The following is an 18,661-nucleotide window of genomic DNA, read 5'->3' as shown; positions in this document are numbered from 1 at the left end:
GAGGAAAAAATAAAATAAAGATTAAAAAATAGAAAAAAAATCAATGAAAGCAAGAGCTGGTTCTTTGAAAGGGTAAACAAAATTGACAAACCTCTGGTCAGTCTCACCAAGAAGAGAGAAGTCCCAAATAAACAAAATAAGAAATGAAAGAGGAGAAATCACAACTGATATCACAGAAATACCAAAAGCCATAAGAGAACACTATGAACAATTGTATGCCAACATATTTGACAACCTAGAAGAAATGGACAACTTTTGAGAAATATAGAGCCCACCAAAACAGAATCAAGAAGAAATAGATAATTTGAACAGACAGATCACTAGAAGTGAAAAAGAATCTGTGATTTAAAAAAAAAATCCCTACAAATAAAAGTCCAGGGCCAGATGGAGTCATAGGTAAATTCTACGAAACATACAAAGAAGAACTTATGCTGATCCTTCTGAAACTCTTCCAAAATATTAAAGAGGAAGGAACACTCCCAAAGACATTCTTTGAAGCCATCATCACCCTGATACCAAAACCAAAGACACTACCAAAAAACAAAATTACAGGCCAATAACTTTGATGAATATAGATGCAAATATTTTCAACTGAATATTAGCAAACCAAATCCAACAACACATAAAAATGATCATATACTGCAACCAAGCTGGATTTACCCCAGGGTCACAAGGATGGTTCAACATACGCAAATCAAACAATGTGATACACCACATCATGAAAAGATAAAAACCATATGATCATCTCAATAGATGCAGAAAAATCATTTGATAAAATTCAACATCAGTTCATGATAAAAACCCTTATGAAAGTAGATATAGAGGGAACATATCTCAACATAATAAAAGCTATTTATGATAAACCCACAGCCAATATAATACTCAATGCTGAAAAGCTGAAAACCTTCTTGCTAACATCTGGAACAAGACAAGGATGCCCACTCTCACCACTTCTCTTCAACATAGTATTGGAAGTCCTAAGCACAGCAATCAGACAAGAAAAAGAAATAAACTGTATTCAAATTGGCATGGAAGAGGTAAACTTGTCATTATATGCAGATGGCATAGCTTGAATTCATAAGTGGAAGAACAATGAGAATTTGAAGTGTTGTTATATTTGTTCAAGGACATTACTCTTAAAAATTTGAGAAACAGTATTTAGTGTAATTGTTAAGAGCACAGATTTGAGGTCAGACTATTTGGGTAAAATAAATACATCTGCCTTTTATTGGCTGTGTTTACTTGAGCAAGCTATTTAATGTCTCTGGGTCTTTGTTCTTCATCTGTAAAATGGAGATAATATATTCATATCTGTTGTCAAGAATAAATAAATACACGAGAAACACTTCAAATGCAGCCTTATCTACATTAAAGTACTGTGTGTTAGTGATTATATTTAGTCTATTTTCCTATCCAGTGATAAAAATTTTCATTTCACATTTAATTTCCTAGGGGCATTTTATAACAACTGGAAACCACAATAAAAACAAAAAAGTTCTCAACACAATTATTTTCACTTCCGCAACATGCTTTCCGTATGTATGTGTTTCCCCCTTGATTGATCTACATTCTATAGTTGTTTAACCTACTTTACCGAAATTTCTCCCTGATGATATTGTCCTCTCAAATTTCATTTCAGACATTCCCTCCTTCATCCTAAAGCCCAACTAAATCCCCTGATATAAATGATCATCTCTCCACCTTAAGTCCCATAATTATTATCACCTCGGTTGTAGCAAAGATTGTATTCTGCTTTGACGTTTTTTCATCCTCATCCAGATCTTAAATAACTTATCTATGAGCTTTGAGTTGAATCATTCTCCATCACATGTATAACTTGAGCTTTTTCTTTGTTATTTCATAGGTAATTTTTAAGTTATAAAAGTAATGACTTTAGAATATTCAATGTAACTTAATACTTTATATGTATATGTAATACCTTATGTAATGTATAGTTAGAATTAAGATTCAATTATTTTCCAAATGCTTTTATTTGTGGGTATCTATATAAACATTTGCCTTTGCTCTGTTTTCTAATTTTAACTTTAAGAAAAGGTAGTACTTTTCCTCTGTATTTACTAGTGGTTTTACAATATTTTAAAATGTATTTTTCTCACATAGTGCTCATCCATAATATTACAAACATTGGGTATTGCATTAATATGACTAAGTTGCTGTAACTTAGTTTGTTAACAAGAATATATTTCAAGAAGTATACTGTCCAATTAGTTTTCTATTTGAATAATTTACAAACCTTCTGAAAATGGATAATAGTGAATAATAAAAATGTCATACAAACTAGTAAGACCTCTCTAATTATATAACTATATGATATATTCTAAACCTTTGGGCCTTAAACACAAGATAAATCTAAAAAACCTTATAATTTAGATAAAATACATAATAAGGAAAACAATAGCAAAGACAAACATTCCTATAGTTCCTACTATTTATCACACAATTTAAGAACTTTACTAATGCATCTATTTGACGGCAAACAAAAGCTTAACACTGACTATTTCTAGTGCTATTACATGTGATTATTTCTCCTTATACTTTTTTGTTTTGTGCAATAATTTTGTTAACAAATATGTTACTTTGGGGCTGAAAAATTTTGCCTTTTATGCCTTTTCTCTTTATTTTATTTTTAAGAAGTTACTTTCTGTTTTTCCAAATAATTGTACCAGAGTGGGTTTTTCATACATTCTGATATTCAGTGGAAGAGACTCTCATACACAAATGTTTTTTAATGATTTTATCTTAAAAAATCTTATAGGATTTTTAAAAATTTGAAATATAGTTATTTATTTCTAAGTTAATCTCAAGAGAAAGTTAAAATAACTGCAACTATAAGATGTAAGAAATAGGTATACATGAAATGAAAGAGAAAAAGAAATTCTTAAAATCAGCAACTATCAAAAAATCTTATATATTTACTATATACCATTTTCAACATACATATAATCATATGCCTCATTTTATGGAAAAAGTTGGCAATATTATATATAGTAAAAATGTAAAAGCAGCAGCGAGTTCAATGTGAGTCTTCTTTATTTATAGAAAAATTTCAATGAAATGATTTCAATCTCATGATCTATCCCTTTAAAGAGGTTCTCTGGTACCACCTTATCCCCACCTCCATCTGTATAAGTGTGTGTATTTGAAAAAGTTTTAGATTTTTATTTGGAAATAATTAAAATGGCGTGATGTGTCTCTCTAATATGGGTCTCGTTTTTCAGACTTTTGTATACTTCAGTTTGAATGCAAGAATTAAGGTCACTGGTGTTATACTTTAAGGGTTTGGGGGCTTATTTTTGGATAACCGTGAGACTGGGCCCATTTTCACATTAGCAGTGACTTGAAAATTATTCCACTGGGTAACAGACATATTCAAAAGCTACAATCAATAAAATTAATATTTTAGATACGATCATAATAAAATCTTATTAATAAGTGATTAGGTGTGGGGGGCAATATTTTATGTGCATTTTGTTAATAAACAAAATACAACATGCATTCACTTTTAAGTGAATAGCCGATAGCTCAAAGTACTGCCAGTATTGCAGTTTTGAAAGAAGAATTTCCCTTCACCAAATAAATGTTAGTCCTGGTATATTTCCTGAAACAATCTAACTTTTTATTTTCCAAGTTAGGTTTTTAGCCTATGAACTTCAGCATATTTTTGAATGTTTCTTTCTTTTTTTTTTTAATTTTATTTATTTAATTTATTTATTTTTGGCTGCATTGGGTCTTCGTTACCGTGCGCGGGCTTTCTCCAGTTTTGAGGAGCGGGGACTACTCTTCCTTGTGGTGCGCGGGCTTCTCATTGTGGTGGCTTCTCTTGTTGCGGAGCACGGGCTCTAGGCACGCGAGCTTCAGTAGTCGTGGCTCGTGGTCTCTACAGCACAGGCTCAGTAGTTGTGGCCACGGGCTTAGTTGCTCCACGGCATGTGGGATCTTCCCGGACCAGGGCATGAACCCGTGTCTCCTGCATTGGCAGGAAGATTCTTAACCACTGCGCCACCAGGGAAGCCCAAATGTTTCTAATAATGGTGTACCATGAACTAATTCAACACCGATCATTTTTACATACTGGATTTTGTTGTTTAAAGCAACGAAAGCCACTTAACCACAAGGACATCCTTTATTGAGAAATAGGATACCACTTAGAAATGCATCACAATAGTTGCAGAATATATATTATCTAATATTCACTGGGCTCACTGTGAAACAGACTTGAGCTAGCAATAAAACAACCTATTTTATTAATTTTCATTTACTTAAGGGTCATTTAGTCCAAACTAAATATAAATTATCATTAATTCATTCAACAACATTTATGGAGCACTGATTTAGGGGCAGGTCCTTCTCCAAGCTATGGAATTTCTGTAACTTTCCAAAAGACATCAGTCCTAAACTCATGGAGCTCAGTCTTATAAATCTTAATTATATTAAAAAGTCTTTTGTAAAGAACTTTTGTTGTTGTTTCTAAAACAGACTCAATTCAAAGAATTAAAGATAAATTATATACTCATATAAAATTTCAGGTTGATTTAAGTTAAGAAAAAAAAAACAAGAGAGAGAAAGTATATCTTTCAAATTTCAAAAACAAAATTATCCATTTCTCATTAAAGCATTTACCTTGTGTAAAATAAGGATGCTTCAGCTTTTTCTCTCACTTCCATAGGAAGGGATATTTCTTCTTTCAAGAGAGAATTTCCTGGCATTTTCCTTTTTTTACTAAAAAGAAACTATTCTTATATGTTTTACCAGATTTTCATAGCACCAGGACCCGGGGTAATCAAAGTCATTCACCAGAATGACCGTGCATTGTAACAAGGCCTTCTACTGCTGCCGTCTGTCAAGAATGGAATCTTTTTTTTAATGTAGAGAAGCCAGGAAGAAATAAAATGAAATGTCTGCCCTTTAACATTTCAGAACTGGGAAACTGATTCACTCTGCCCTATTCCAGTTAAATGTAATAGATGTATTTTTGTACTTGTTCAAACCACAGAGCTTCTGATGGGCATTCTTTTAAAATACTCCTATAGATAGAATATATTCTTCCTCTCTGTTTATTTTCTTTGGAATGGCAGCTGCCTCAACTTAATGAGATTGAGACCATTTCTCTGAGGATCAGATGCTAGTTCAGTGAGATTAATGAACAGTGTGAAAGCTTAGTTTGATATTTGAAAAACTTATTTGTTTACTTATTTATGACCACTACTCATGGAATTCTGCTCCATAACCAGTGAATTCTAGTTCCTCAGGCCTGATTCAGGGTAACATGTAGACTTTAAAATATGACCAATACTATCCTGATGATATTTTGACATCCTTGACTCTCTAGTAGAATCAGTAGATTTTTAGCAACATTTATTATTTGTTCAGAGATTTAGAGTTCATTCATTTGCATCATCTGTCTTATCACAGTGCCTGAGTGAAGAATGATGGTGATGGTTTCTATAAATACACATTCTCAGTTGAAGGAAACATTTTTCTAATCCTTTCCTATGGTCATTAAAAATATTTTGAAAGTAAATATTAAATATTTTCAATACCAGTTAAAATTAAAGTATTATATCTCTGTGTATCTATTAATATTGTAATTGCATCGTAGTAAGCTGAAATATGTCTCCCCCCAAAATAGTCACAACCTAATCCCTGGAGCCTGTGAATGTTACCTTATATTGCAAAAAAACAGGGGTATTTGCAGATGTGATTAAATTGAGATCTTAAGACAGAAAATTATGTTGGATTATCCTAAATGCCATCACATGTATCCCTATAAAAGGGACTCAGATTTTACACAGATGGGGGAGAAGGCAATGTGAAGATGGAGCAGAGAGATACTTAAAGACACTGGAATGATGGGGCCACATTTGACGGGATGCCTGCAGCCACCAGAAACTGGAAAAGTCAAGGAAAAAATTCTCCTAAGAGCCTCTGGGGGGGCCATGGCCCTGCCGCCACTATGACTCAGATTAAGTAATACTGACAGAACTGTGAGAGAATAAATGGAACACATTTTGCTTGTTTTAAGCCAAGTATCTGCTGAATTGTTACAGAAACTTTTTATGACTTGGAAAAATTATTCTTATGTTATCTTCTTGATTGAGGGCTTAGCTAATTTATTTCTTGGTTTTTAGTTAATTCTTGAAACATCAATGTCTTTCTGAGAACTATTTTTATCATATTATATATTCATCAGCCCATAGTCCATATGGTTGCCATTTAAGCAAATTTAGTGAGATTTTTCTTAGTGCCCATATTCTATGTCTGTAAAACATTATAGATGTTTGAATAGATTGAATGTTATTCATATCGTAGACACATATATTATAGGTTAGTATATAGAGGGGTATGGATAGATACTTTTTAATATCAAGTAAAACAAGTTTTATTATGATATAATCCCTTCTTTGTTTTTTCCTCTTAGTTTTTTGCTTGCTTTGCTATATTTGAACAAAACTGTTTCCTATTGACTTATTACTTACACATGTCATACAGTTTGTAATGACTTCCTGTGAATTTAAAATATACATTGTTATATCTTTAATTAGTAGACCTTTAGTTAACCAGTTTCTACCTATAGGTGATATGTTGTTTCACCTGTCATATAAAGTCTTTAAAACTGGCCTTAAAATGCCCTAAGGCCAACATTGTCACTGTTTTTTTAGCTAAAGACTTTTCTCTTGTGGTGGAAATAAAGGGGAAGCATCAGGATGCATATACTTGTCCCACCCACATGGCTGTGTTCCCCTCTCCAATCTGCATCACTAATAAGCATTTCTAGTTGATCTTTCAGACCTTTACTGTGAGAGACCAATGGATTTAATGAAGAAAGAGTCCTCCAGGACATGCAGACTCCCCCAGTTTCTTCAGTGCAGGGTTGTTTCACATGGCATTCCCAGCCTGCAATTAACCTTCCTCAAATGTCTGTCCTTCTAACTAAATTCTTCTTACCAGCTTCCTGCTGTGTCTACCAATTTTGTTTACTTTTGTGTTGTTTTAAGAACTTGTTTTATCTGTATGTAACAGTACTATTGTAACAGTGAAGAGCTAAATTGGACTGCAGGTTAGATCTGTTTCTTTGAATTTAACCTTTGCTTTTCATTGCTTTTATTATTATATCATACATAATGGCCTGCCTCAAGGAACACTGCCCCTCTGCCTGAATGTTAAACTAAACTGCCTTTGTTCAGCTCACAGGGAGCCGATCTGACCCTGCCCACTTGTGAATGGCTGCAGTTAAGAAGAAATTAACACATCTCCTCCTATTTTGCAAGATAAATGGCCTTGTTTACTTTACTTCTTCACCTTCTCTCCCTCTCTGTTCTGTAAAAGAAACTGGCATCCAGACCCCGATAAGATGTTTTTTTGGGAACCCTTGCCTCACCACTTGCTGTCCCGATTTATTGGCCTGTCGTGCGGCGAGCAGAGTGAGCTTGGACTCGGTAACACTATTGCATTATTTGGAACATTAGTTACCTCTTAGATGTCATTTTCTAAGAAAGACAGCATCACATCTGACTCTAACAAATTGTAAATTCTTAAGTATGTCTTAACTGCTAGAATTTTCTATTTCTTATTCCACTTTTTAGAGTATTTCCCTCATTCACATGTGTGTTATATTGTGCAAGTTTTACACACTTGTGATGTTTCTCTGTTCTTGTTTATCATAATTTTTACTGATATAAAGCAAACCCCTTGATTTTTAAAGCATTTTTACCGTAAATTCTATTTTGACTGAGATTTACATTGAAAATCTTGTTTTAATCTTGCTTAAAATTTCCAGGTCTATAAATGGAGATACTTTTAAATGTCGTAAATTTTGGTTTTGATTTGTCTACTATAAATAATATAGTGATAGAATTTTAAGTAGTCAGTCTAGGAAAATTTGTCTTTTAATGCAAGCTTTATATCAATTCACAATTATTATGATCCATAATATACTTCCTCTTATATCTGGTTTTCATTGAAATTCTTTTGCTTTTTCCCTTGTTTCTGCATTTTCTTGTATTCCAATTTAAAAACTTTTCTAGAAATAGTTTGTATTTTATATTTGTGGTTCTTATTTTTCTCTAACACTTAAAAATGTCTATCCTCTCTTTATAAATGGTACATGTGAAACCGAGCAGGGCCCTTTTGAGGCTCCCGGGCACGGAGGTCTCTTTTTTGTCCCCTGCTTCTAGTCGGCGAGATTCCAGCCTCCTTGACCTTCCCTGAGTTCCAAAGGGCAGATTCAAACAGTTGCTAATCAAGGGAGGAGGAGCCAAAAAACCACTTGAGGCAAGATTAAAGGGAGCAGAGAAGCTCATCTAGATTAGGAGACCCGCCACTGAGACCCTGCACACACCCTAATCTTGTCAGCAACCCCACCCTTGGGAAGCATTGTTATAAAACTCCTTATCAAATCCTCCTGGGTGGGGACACACAGTTTTTTGAGGCAGAAGCCCCCTGTGTCCCCCTTTGCCTGGCAAAGTTATAAAGCTATCCTCTTCTATCTCATCCAAAGCTCTGTCTCCGAGGTTCGATTCGGCACTGGTGTACAGAGAAGCTGAGCTTTCGACATCACAGGTAACTGAAATGACCGTATCTAAATGTAAAACAACTTTAACTGCAGCATAAACAACTATGTATATATCCCTGGTAAAACAAACAAATAACAAAAATATCACTATGCATAACTTCTCCTATAACATAGCAATACATTTTGCATGGAATTTCTTGATCCTTCTCCCCTCCCTACCTCTAAACCCGAGGGTTGGTCCTACCATCTAAAATATCTCTTCTTGTTTATAAGTTTTTATATATACAAACAAAACCAGCAAACAACATGAACGTTCTTAAATGGTAAAAATGCTGAATAAATGATAGTACATATAAATACAGAAATATTACCGTTTTTATATGTGACTTGTATGTCCGTCCTCACATGATATCTTGATTGATGTTTAAGTGGGAAATGCGGGTTTCAGAGTACTGTGCATAGTTTGCTTCCGTTCTTTATAGAAGTAAACAGCAAACACATCTACATATGTGTTTGTGTGTATGTATGTTTTCGTATGGGTGCATGGTATTGAAGCCGAATCCAGCCTCTGTACCCTGACACGGAATTGAATCTCAGAGACAGAGCTTTGGGTGAAGTAGAAAAGAATAGCTTTATTACTTTGCCAGGCAAAGGGGGACACAGCGGTATAATGTCCTCAAAACTGTGTGTCCAAAAAGGGAGGGGGGGTTGTGAAGAGTCTTATAGTCAAGGGGGCAGGGTTGCTGATAAGGATCGGGCTGTGCATTCCTTCAATCCAAATATCATCTGGCGTCAGGTGGTGATGGGCAAACTGTTACCTTCTCTGGAATGAAGAGTGCTTCGTCAAGTAGTTAACATCTTCCATTTGGTGAGGGTTTTAGTTCTGCAGAAGAGCTCAAAGGTATTGTTATGAATATCCTTTGCGGGGGTGGGGGGGGGGGACCAGGACCCTGCCCTCAAGGCTGTACTATTGTTTCTAGACTGCTCCTCCCTTGTCTCTGCATCCCCCACCCCCTCTCCTGATTAGCAACTGTTTGAACCTGGCCTTTGGAACTCAGAGAAGGGGATACAGAAAGGCTTTTGTGCCCAGGAGCCCCATAGGGTCCTGCTGGGTTTCAGTATCTTTTTAAATTCATGAGGAAAGATGTAATAAGTTATATATATATATATTAAAAAACTCATTGCTTGAAGGAGCTAGAAAATGTTTTATTTCTGTGATTGCATTGAACTTGTATTATTTTGCAATACAAATATTTAGTACTTAAATTGCATTACATTCCAAAGTAGTGTTGTCAAAAAGTATTTATGTTTTAGTCAGTTTTCTCCAGAAAAACAGAGCCTGCAGCAGATATAAAGATATGCAGAGAGAATTTTTTTATGAAGGTGACGTGATTATGGAGGCTGAGAAGTTCCGCGATCTGCAGTTGGCTTGCTGGAGGCCCAGAACACTGGTGACGTAGTTCCTCTTCAAACCCAAAGGCTAAGTGGAGGGGAGCCAATGGCGTAGGTCCCAGTCTGAGTCTGAAGGCCTGAGAACCGAAATCATTGATATCTAAGGGCAGAAGAGGGACCTCCTGGCTCCAACAGAGAGTAAATTCACCCTTCCTCTGCCTTCTTGTTCTATTCAGGCCCTCAGTGGATTGCGTGATGCCCCCCTCCATTGGTGAGGGCCATCTTCTTGACTCAGTCTACTGATTCAGATGCTAATCTCTTCCAGAAACACCCTCACAGACATACCCAGAAATAATGTTTCACAAGGTATCTGGGCATCCCTCAGCCCAGTCAAGCAAGTTGACACATAAAATTATCTATCACAATTTAGCATAAGCTGTGTTTTGCTATTTACATATATATGTACATACATATATAGTTTTTTTATATATAAATTTATTATCAGTTTTACTGACCTTATCTATGTGATTAATTTTCTTTTTCTGAAAAAAAATGTATGTACTTTATTTTTTAATTTTTATATTTCTTCAATATATTTGTTTTTTTATACTTGCATAATTTGTTACAGAGTTGTTTTTGCAATATCTTTTTTTTGACCACACTTGCACAAGTCGCTATATTGTTTTGGAGAATGGGCTCATCTCTCAATACATGTTTTATTACCTCATCAGATAATAAAGAAAATGTGACTGTTTTAAAGTGTAAATATTCCTTTTCCCTAGGAGTTTGTAGCAATTTATTATTATTTTGTTTGTTCATTAATTTTGTCTGAATGTTTCAGATGAAAGCACCATCAATCTTAACAGGGTTTTTGGGGTTGTTTTTAATTCAGTGATACGTTGTACTATTTATTTATCTAAATACCTTTTGCTCTTATATTCTCTCTATCCCTTAGTAGGATATATGTTACTGAGGTTGCATACGCATTTATTTTAAATTCCTAAGCTCCCTTAAAGAAAAGTTTCGTATTTTGCAGGAATGCTACCTTCTCAAACATTACTAAGCATATTTATTAAGTTATTTGTGTTTATTTTTCCATTAATTTCTTTCCTTAATAGATAGTTCTTTCATTAGCTCCAGCCAGTGTTCCTCTTCTATGTTCCCCTCAGATATTTGGTCATTATGGATTTTTCTGTGTAAATTTATAACAGTAGTTAGCATTGATCAATAGTAGTTGTTTAAGTGGCTTCTTTTTATTCACTCAGCACAACACTAAATATTTTTCTTTTCCAAACAGCAGATGCACTTTTACTTTATGTGATTTCTAGCTGTGGTTGTAATTATGAACTTGAGTCTGGTCTGGTTTTTCTGTTGAACAGGAAGAAATAGCCTTTTCTATGGTGATGACCAGAAGTTTTCCTCAGCACACCTCTCAGCTTCTCCTTCCAGCTTCAACACTCTGGGAACCTGCCATACTTGATCTCTTTGGAGAGGTATTCTGGGACAAATCCTCTAGATACAGCAAATGTTAAGAGGTAACTGGCACAGAATTAACAGCTTTCATACTTGGCTACAAGACAGTCTTCTCTAGTTTCCCATATATTTCTTGACCTGATGCATTTAAGGACGTTTGAAATCACATTATTTTGAAGTGTCTTAATTTTGCTTATATTGGGTTGTGGAAGTTTCAGATTAGGTTTATCCTCTCAAGGCAATCTGATCTTATTGGCTCTGTATCCTTCAGAAATAACTGAATAATTGATTCTTACTAGGGACTTCTCTTGGTTTTTCAGGACCTCCAAGTCTTTAACTGTTTATTTACTATATTTTGTGATTTCTATAATCTCAATGGGATTTTTGAAGGAAGAAGAGATTAAAACATGGCCTTAGTCAGCCATTTTGAAACCCCAAGTCTCTCTTTTTTTTTAGGTAATATTATCACAGTGAGGGAACAGAAAAAACAGTTAACAATCAGAGTTTAATACAGAGTACGGTTCTATGAGTTATACATGGACATATAAACAGCAGTTGAAATCTAATCCCTATTAGAAGGAAATGCACATTCTTAAATGTGATTATTTTAACTTCATTATGATTAATTTTAATAAAATTGCATACAGTTTTCTGGAATCCAGTTTATCATTAATTAAAATGAAAGGTATGATTAATACATCCACATTAAAAGTGTTTTTAAAAATTAAGCAAGAAAAAAATACACTAATAAAGTAAATGTGAATTTTATTAGTAAATAAGGAAAGTTAATTGGTTTGAAATAATTAGAAATAGACATATCCTAGATTTAAATTGGGTGTAGAATAGAAATTCCACAGAGAATGTAACTTTAATTCAAAAGGTAATACAGTGAGTTTTACAAATCATAACTTGAGTGTGGGTGGAAAATCACCTCAGTTTCTTTTTGTTTTTGTTCTTTTTTTGCAGTACACGGGCCTCTCACTGTTGTGGCCTCTCCCGTTGCGGAGCACAGGCTCTGGACATGCAGGCTCAGCGGCCATGGCTCACGGGCCCAGCAGCTCCGCGGCATGTGGGATCTTCCCGGACCGGGGCACGAACCTGTGTCCCCTGCATCGGCAGGCGGGCTCTCAACCACTGCGCCACCAGGGAAGCCCTCGGTTTCTTTTTAAAGTGTGCATTCCTGGTCCTCATTTCCAAATATCCTAATGAGATTCACAAGAAACTAAATTCCTAACAAGAATCCCCAGGTAATTCTAATGAGAGACACTGTTCCAAGAGAGTATGTACTCATTTTACCACTCAATAAAAGAGCTCAACAGAAATAGTTAATCAGATTTGATAATGCTGCAGCAATGCTAACTATGAGAGTAATAGTAATAATAACAATTACAAGAGCAAACAAATTAATAGCTTTATAGGTGTCAGTCTGCTATGAACTTTCTTTTAATGGTTTCCACTAATCCTTATAAAAATCTGAGTTCCTACAAATTAAGTTTATACTTCTGATAAAGAATTTAGTCTAAGAAAAGAGAAGCTATTTGTCTATGTCCTGTAAGTAGCAAGCATCAGCACTCTCTGACAGCAGAGACTTCTCCCATAATCCTCCCTGCTAGACACTTCTATTTAAAATCATAATTTTAATAGTGCAAGTTGAAAACAACATATATTTATATAATTACTATGTACCATGTTAATGTATCACATGACTAATAGAAAGACACCTTTCTGATGTTGATTCTTCCCATACAAGAACAAGGTATTTACTTCCATTAGTCATATCTTTTTTGAAGACTCTCCATAATGCTTCACTATTTTATCTATTGAATTTCTAAAATGTATTGAATGAGTTATTTCTAAATATGTAAATTTTTGTTCTATTGCAACAGAGTTTTTTTTTTTTCTTTCTATGATGTTTCTTATCAATTTTTATTAGGAGAAGTAATTTTGGTATATGATTAGATCACCAATTTAACACATTGCTTATTTTAATTTTTTGTTACATTACTAAAATTTTCTAGGTAATGTATCTGTAAATTGTTAAAATTTTATACCACTTATGCCTCTCATATAATCATATGATAATTGAAAAAATGTATATTAATCAAGAGCTGTGTCAAGCACTGCATTGAGTGTTGGAGTGAAAAAAACAAAAAGCAAAACCTTGCTTCATTAAACTTACAATTTACTGGTAATCTCAGGCATTTGCCAAATAATCATACAGAAATATAATTCCAAATTGGATAGGTTCCATTAAGAAAATACAGAAAGATTTTTTTTCAATAAATTTATTATTTTATTTATTTATTTTTGGCTGCATTGGGTATTCGTTGCTGCACACAGGCTTTCTCTAGTTGCACGCAGGCCTTCTGTAGTTGTGGCGAGCGGGGACTACTCTTTGTTGCGGTGCGAGGGCTTCTCATTGCAGTGGCTTCTCTTGTTGTGGAGCACAGGCTCTAGGAACGCGGGCTTCAGTAGTTGTGGCTTGCGGGCTCTAGAACGCAGGCTCAGTAGTTGTGGTCCACAGGTTTATTTGCTCCGCATGTGGGATCTTCCCGAACCAGGGCTCAAACCCGTGTCCCCTGTATTGGCAGGCAGACTCTTAACCACTGCGCCACCAGGGAAGCCCAAGAAAATACAGAAAGCTTTTAATGTATGCCACGGGGCATGTGATTAGCAGTTCAGATTTTAGAGAAATGCTGCAGTTAACGAGAAGTGTTACGGAATATTATTTTACATGGGTGGCACTATTTGAAAGCTCCAGGCATGAGGGAAAACAGGGCACAGTGGAGAGCCTAAGGCCTGGTGACTGAGGCAGAGATCACAAAGGGGAATGAGACAGGAGAGTGTATTACCTACTGCTGTGTAAGAAATTACCTAATTTTAATGGTTTCTAACAATAAAAATGTATTTTCTAACAGTTTTTGGGAGTCAGGGATCAGAGTGTGACTTAGTTAAGTGCCTTTGTCTAAGATCAATACTGAAATTATAGTCCATAGGCCACCTGGGGCTCTGGTCACACCTATAGACTCAAAGTGAGGAGGGATAAATCCAGTTACAAGTCCATTCATGTGGTTGTTGGCAAGTCTCTGTCCCTTGACACATGAGCCTCCTACAGGGCTGCTCGACAAGGTGGCCTAACATGGTGATCAAATCCAAGAAAGCATGAGAGAAAGCAGCCAAGATGGAAGCCAGTCTTTTTACAGCCTAATCTTGGAAATGACAAGTCACCCCTTCTGCTATTCTATGTTACAAAGGACTCCATAAGTCCAGCCTCCACCACCCACAGCCCCTCCCTCCGCGACCCACACCACCACACACACACATGCACACTCCATCCTTCCGATCTTCTCCATCTCACTGTCTATGTTCCCAGGGTGACCATAAGCTGTGGCTGAACCATAAAAATCTTCACGTACGCACAAGCTGACAGTGCTTTGCAAAATGCCCATACTGTGCCCCTCTTACTCCCTGTCTGACGACTTCTTTGTTTGAGCCGTTACAGGACCTCTTTTGGCACATTCCTTTGCACAACCTGAAAGTATGTGGGAGTTAATGTCCCAAGGGATAAACTTTGAACAGTAGGATTCAGTAATTTGTGGGTAAATTCAGTCCTATTTATCCCTTCCAATAGAAGGACCCAAAATGAAGCTAGTATGGATTTTTGAGAGTAATCATGGTATTCTGCAATTTGTCTTACTTAGTGGTAGGCAGTTCAATAATCTATACTTGTATCATCTCTCCCTTCCTCCTTGCCACTTTGTCTTTCACTTCTGCTCCCTAGAAATGAACATAACTCCTCTGCCTCAGGCTCAGCTTTCTGGGAAGACTAAGCTACCAGTGTGTACTTAGAATGCTAATCTTCAAGGTGGAATTTCGGAACTGAATTTTACCCTCAACTGAAAGCAATAAGAACACCATGTAACAGCACAATCACTAAAGATTTTATGTGTCATTTGGATGAGATATAGGTGGAAGGTGAAGAGTTCAGATTTATAATGGCTAAGGCACTTGAGCAGTATGACAGCAAAAAATAATTATAAGAACTGTGAAGTGGGTTGGCTTTTTATAAACTGCTAACCATAAGAATGTACTGTAAACCGTTGTTATTTTTAACCCAAATTTTAGTATAAAAATATGTGACCTTCAAAAATTAGAAGTTTGCATTCCTATATCCCTTACCTAGAGTTTCCAGGTTTCATTATTTGCTATATATCCTTTATCTGTCACCCTCGGTCTACCTAAACATACACTCACAACAATACACATTTTGATTACATATTTATCAATTATTTAAAACTAAGTTTCTGATACTTCACACAAATATTTTAGCTTGTATTTCATTTTTTTAAGATATTTTATCTAATTGTAATGTAATTATCACATCCAGAAAATTTAAGCCTGATATACAAAATGTTCTTTAATATTTATGTCACGTGTTCAATATAACAATTTTCTCCAAATATGCCACTGAATATTTTCCTAGTTGTTTTTATTTCTTAGTTCTGATCCAAGATCTAATAAAAGATCACATATTGAATTTTCTGGTCATCTAGAACAACCCATATTCCTTTTATTTTTATAACGACGTTTTCACAGTTGTGACTGAGAATTTTCTTCACTTACTTCCAAATACCAGGAATGAACTTGACTAAGGGCTCCAAATCCACCACTCTGAAATCCAACTCTGTGATAACACTGAGGTCACAGGCTATCTACCGGACTCCTCTTAGAGCCGATGTTGCCAGTAACAATGTCCCTTTATTTTCCATTCTTGATATTGAAATTTTTCATTCTTATAGGAAGCTCTTCTCCCTTTTTTCTTGGTCACTGTAACTAGAAGTTTGTCGATTTTATTGAACTTTTCAAAGAATATGCTTTTATTTGCATTGATTTTTTTTAATTTTTCTATTTTCAATTTCATTAATTTCTTCTCCATTCTTTATTACTTCTTTCTACTTGCTTTGGGTTTAGTTTTCTCTATTTTTCTTTAAAAATTTCTTAAGATGGGGCTTCCCTGGTGGCGCAGTGGTTGAGAGTCTGCCTGCCGGTGCAGGGGACATGGGTTCGTGCCCCGGTCCGGGAAGATCCCACATGCCGCGGAGCGGCTGGGCCCGTGAGCCATGGCCACTGAGCCTGCGCGTCCAGAGCCTGTGCTCCGCAACGCGAGAGGCCACAACAGTGAGAGGCCCGTGTAACACACACACACAAAAAAAAAATTTCTTAAGATGAAAAATTAAATTATTGATCTGAGTCATTTCTTCTTTCCTAATATAAGTATTCAATACTATAAATGACCCTGAAAGCACTGCTATAGCTGTATCCCTCATATTTTGATGTGTTGTATTTTTATCTGTATTTCATACAGACTATTTTTTCATTGGTTTTAGACTTCCCCTTTAACCCTGGGTTATTTAGAAATGGGATGTTTAATATCTAAAGATTTGAGAATTTTTTAGATTTATTCCTGTTTGATTTATAGCTAAATTCTATTATGCTATTAAAATGTAGCTATGATTTCTACTCTTTTAAATTGTTTGAGATATTTTTATTGGCTTATTATATGGTCTATCTTGTTGAATATTCATATGTCTTTGAAAATAATGTGTATTCTACTGTTGGGTGAATTGTTCTATAAATGTCAATTAGGACTATTTGGTTGATAGTGTTCAAATCTTCTATACTCTTACTGTCTTTCTGCCTATTTGTTCTATCAGTTACTGGGAAAGGATTTTTGATGTCTCAATTATAATTTTAGAACTGCCAACTTGTTTTACTAACTTCCATTTTTGTCTCATTTATTTTGATGCTCTGTTATCAGTAATATATATATATATTTATGGTCATTATGTCTTATTGGAGAATTGACCCTTAATGATGATATACTGTCCCATTTTATTCTGGATAGTATTCCTTGTTCCGAAGATGGCTTTTTCTGATATTAACATAGCTATTCAAGGTTTTGGGGGATATTTTCATGGCATATCTTTCTCCATCTTTTTACTTTTAACTTATCTTTATCAGTATATATTAACTGCATTTCTAATAGACACAGTAGAATTGGATCTTGCTGTCTGATCCAATCTGACAATTGCATTCTTAAGAAAGTTATATTTAAGCCATTCATAAGTAACGTGATTATGGATATCATTGGATAAAAACTTTACTAAATTGCTAGCTGTTTTGTATTTATTTAATTTATTATATACTCTTGCTTTGCCTTCTTTTGCATTAAATAAACATTATATAGTATATCATTTTACCTCCACTATTGACTTATTACTTATACATCTCTTATAAAGTTTGTAGTAATTTCCTGCTAATTTAAAATATACATTGTTATATTTTTAATGAATATACCTTTAATTAATCAGGTTGTACCCTCAAATGATTGTTTCACCTATCATATAAGCTCGTTAAAACTGGCCTTAATATACCCTAAGGCCAGTAATGTCACTGTTCTTTCTGATTAAAGCTTTTGTCTTGTGGTGGAAATAAGGAGGAAGCATCAGGATGCATATACTTGTCCCACCCACATGACTGTGTTCCCCTCTCCAGTCTGTATCACCATAGGCACTTCTTAGTAGATTTTTCAGACCCTTTGCTGTGAGAGGCCAATGGGGTTCATGAAAGAGTCCTTCAGGGCATGCAGACTCCTCCAGTTTCTTCAGTGCAGTGTTGTTTCACATGGCATTGCCAGCCTGCAATCATCCTTCTTCAAGTGTCTGCTCTTCTAGCATCCTACCAATTCTGTTTTGTTTTGTGTTGTTTTAAGAACGTGTTTTTTTCTGTATATAGCAGTACTATTGTATTATTTGGAACATTAGTCTTCTCTTAGATGTCACTTTCTAAGAAAGACAACTTCACATCTGACTCTGACAAACTGTAAATTCTTAAGTATGTATTACCTGCTTGAATTGTCACATAATAGTAAATGTTACACTGAAAATATTTTATGATGACAGACCTTTGGAATAAAATACCCTTGGAATATTGTAAACAAAGTTTTAACATATTAAACAGGGAACTTTTTAAACAGAAGTACTTAGTAAGTTTCTCACAACTTGACATAACCTTAAATACATACCTTACTTAGAATGATTGCTTCTATCATAGAACAGTCCTATGCTGAGATCTATTCCATTATTGAAATAGCTGAAAATCAATGTGTTATTGGGAGATATATAGCCAGGTGTATATTCACATTGTCAGTATGCTTTATAATAAATGCTCAAGGACTTAAAATTATTATAGCTAAGTGATTTG

At 35.0% G+C, this 18,661-nt stretch overlaps 1 protein-coding gene across 1 annotated transcript in view; it reads right to left on the bottom strand.

Annotated features, from left to right (window-relative positions):
• LOC149743773 (uncharacterized) overlaps positions 1 to 18,661 on the bottom strand; it is a 105,955-nt gene that overhangs the window by 49,095 nt on the left and 38,199 nt on the right. The window lies entirely within an intron of this gene.

The sequence above is a fragment of the Delphinapterus leucas genome, unplaced genomic scaffold (genome assembly GCF_059928025.1).
Source record: "Delphinapterus leucas isolate spDelLeu-1000000601 "Yukka" unplaced genomic scaffold, BTC_Dleu_Yukka2 spDelLeu_asBTCV2_sq81, whole genome shotgun sequence".
NCBI classification, from domain to species: domain Eukaryota; kingdom Metazoa; phylum Chordata; class Mammalia; order Artiodactyla; family Monodontidae; genus Delphinapterus; species Delphinapterus leucas.
This window is presented reverse-complemented; position numbering and strand designations above follow the sequence as displayed.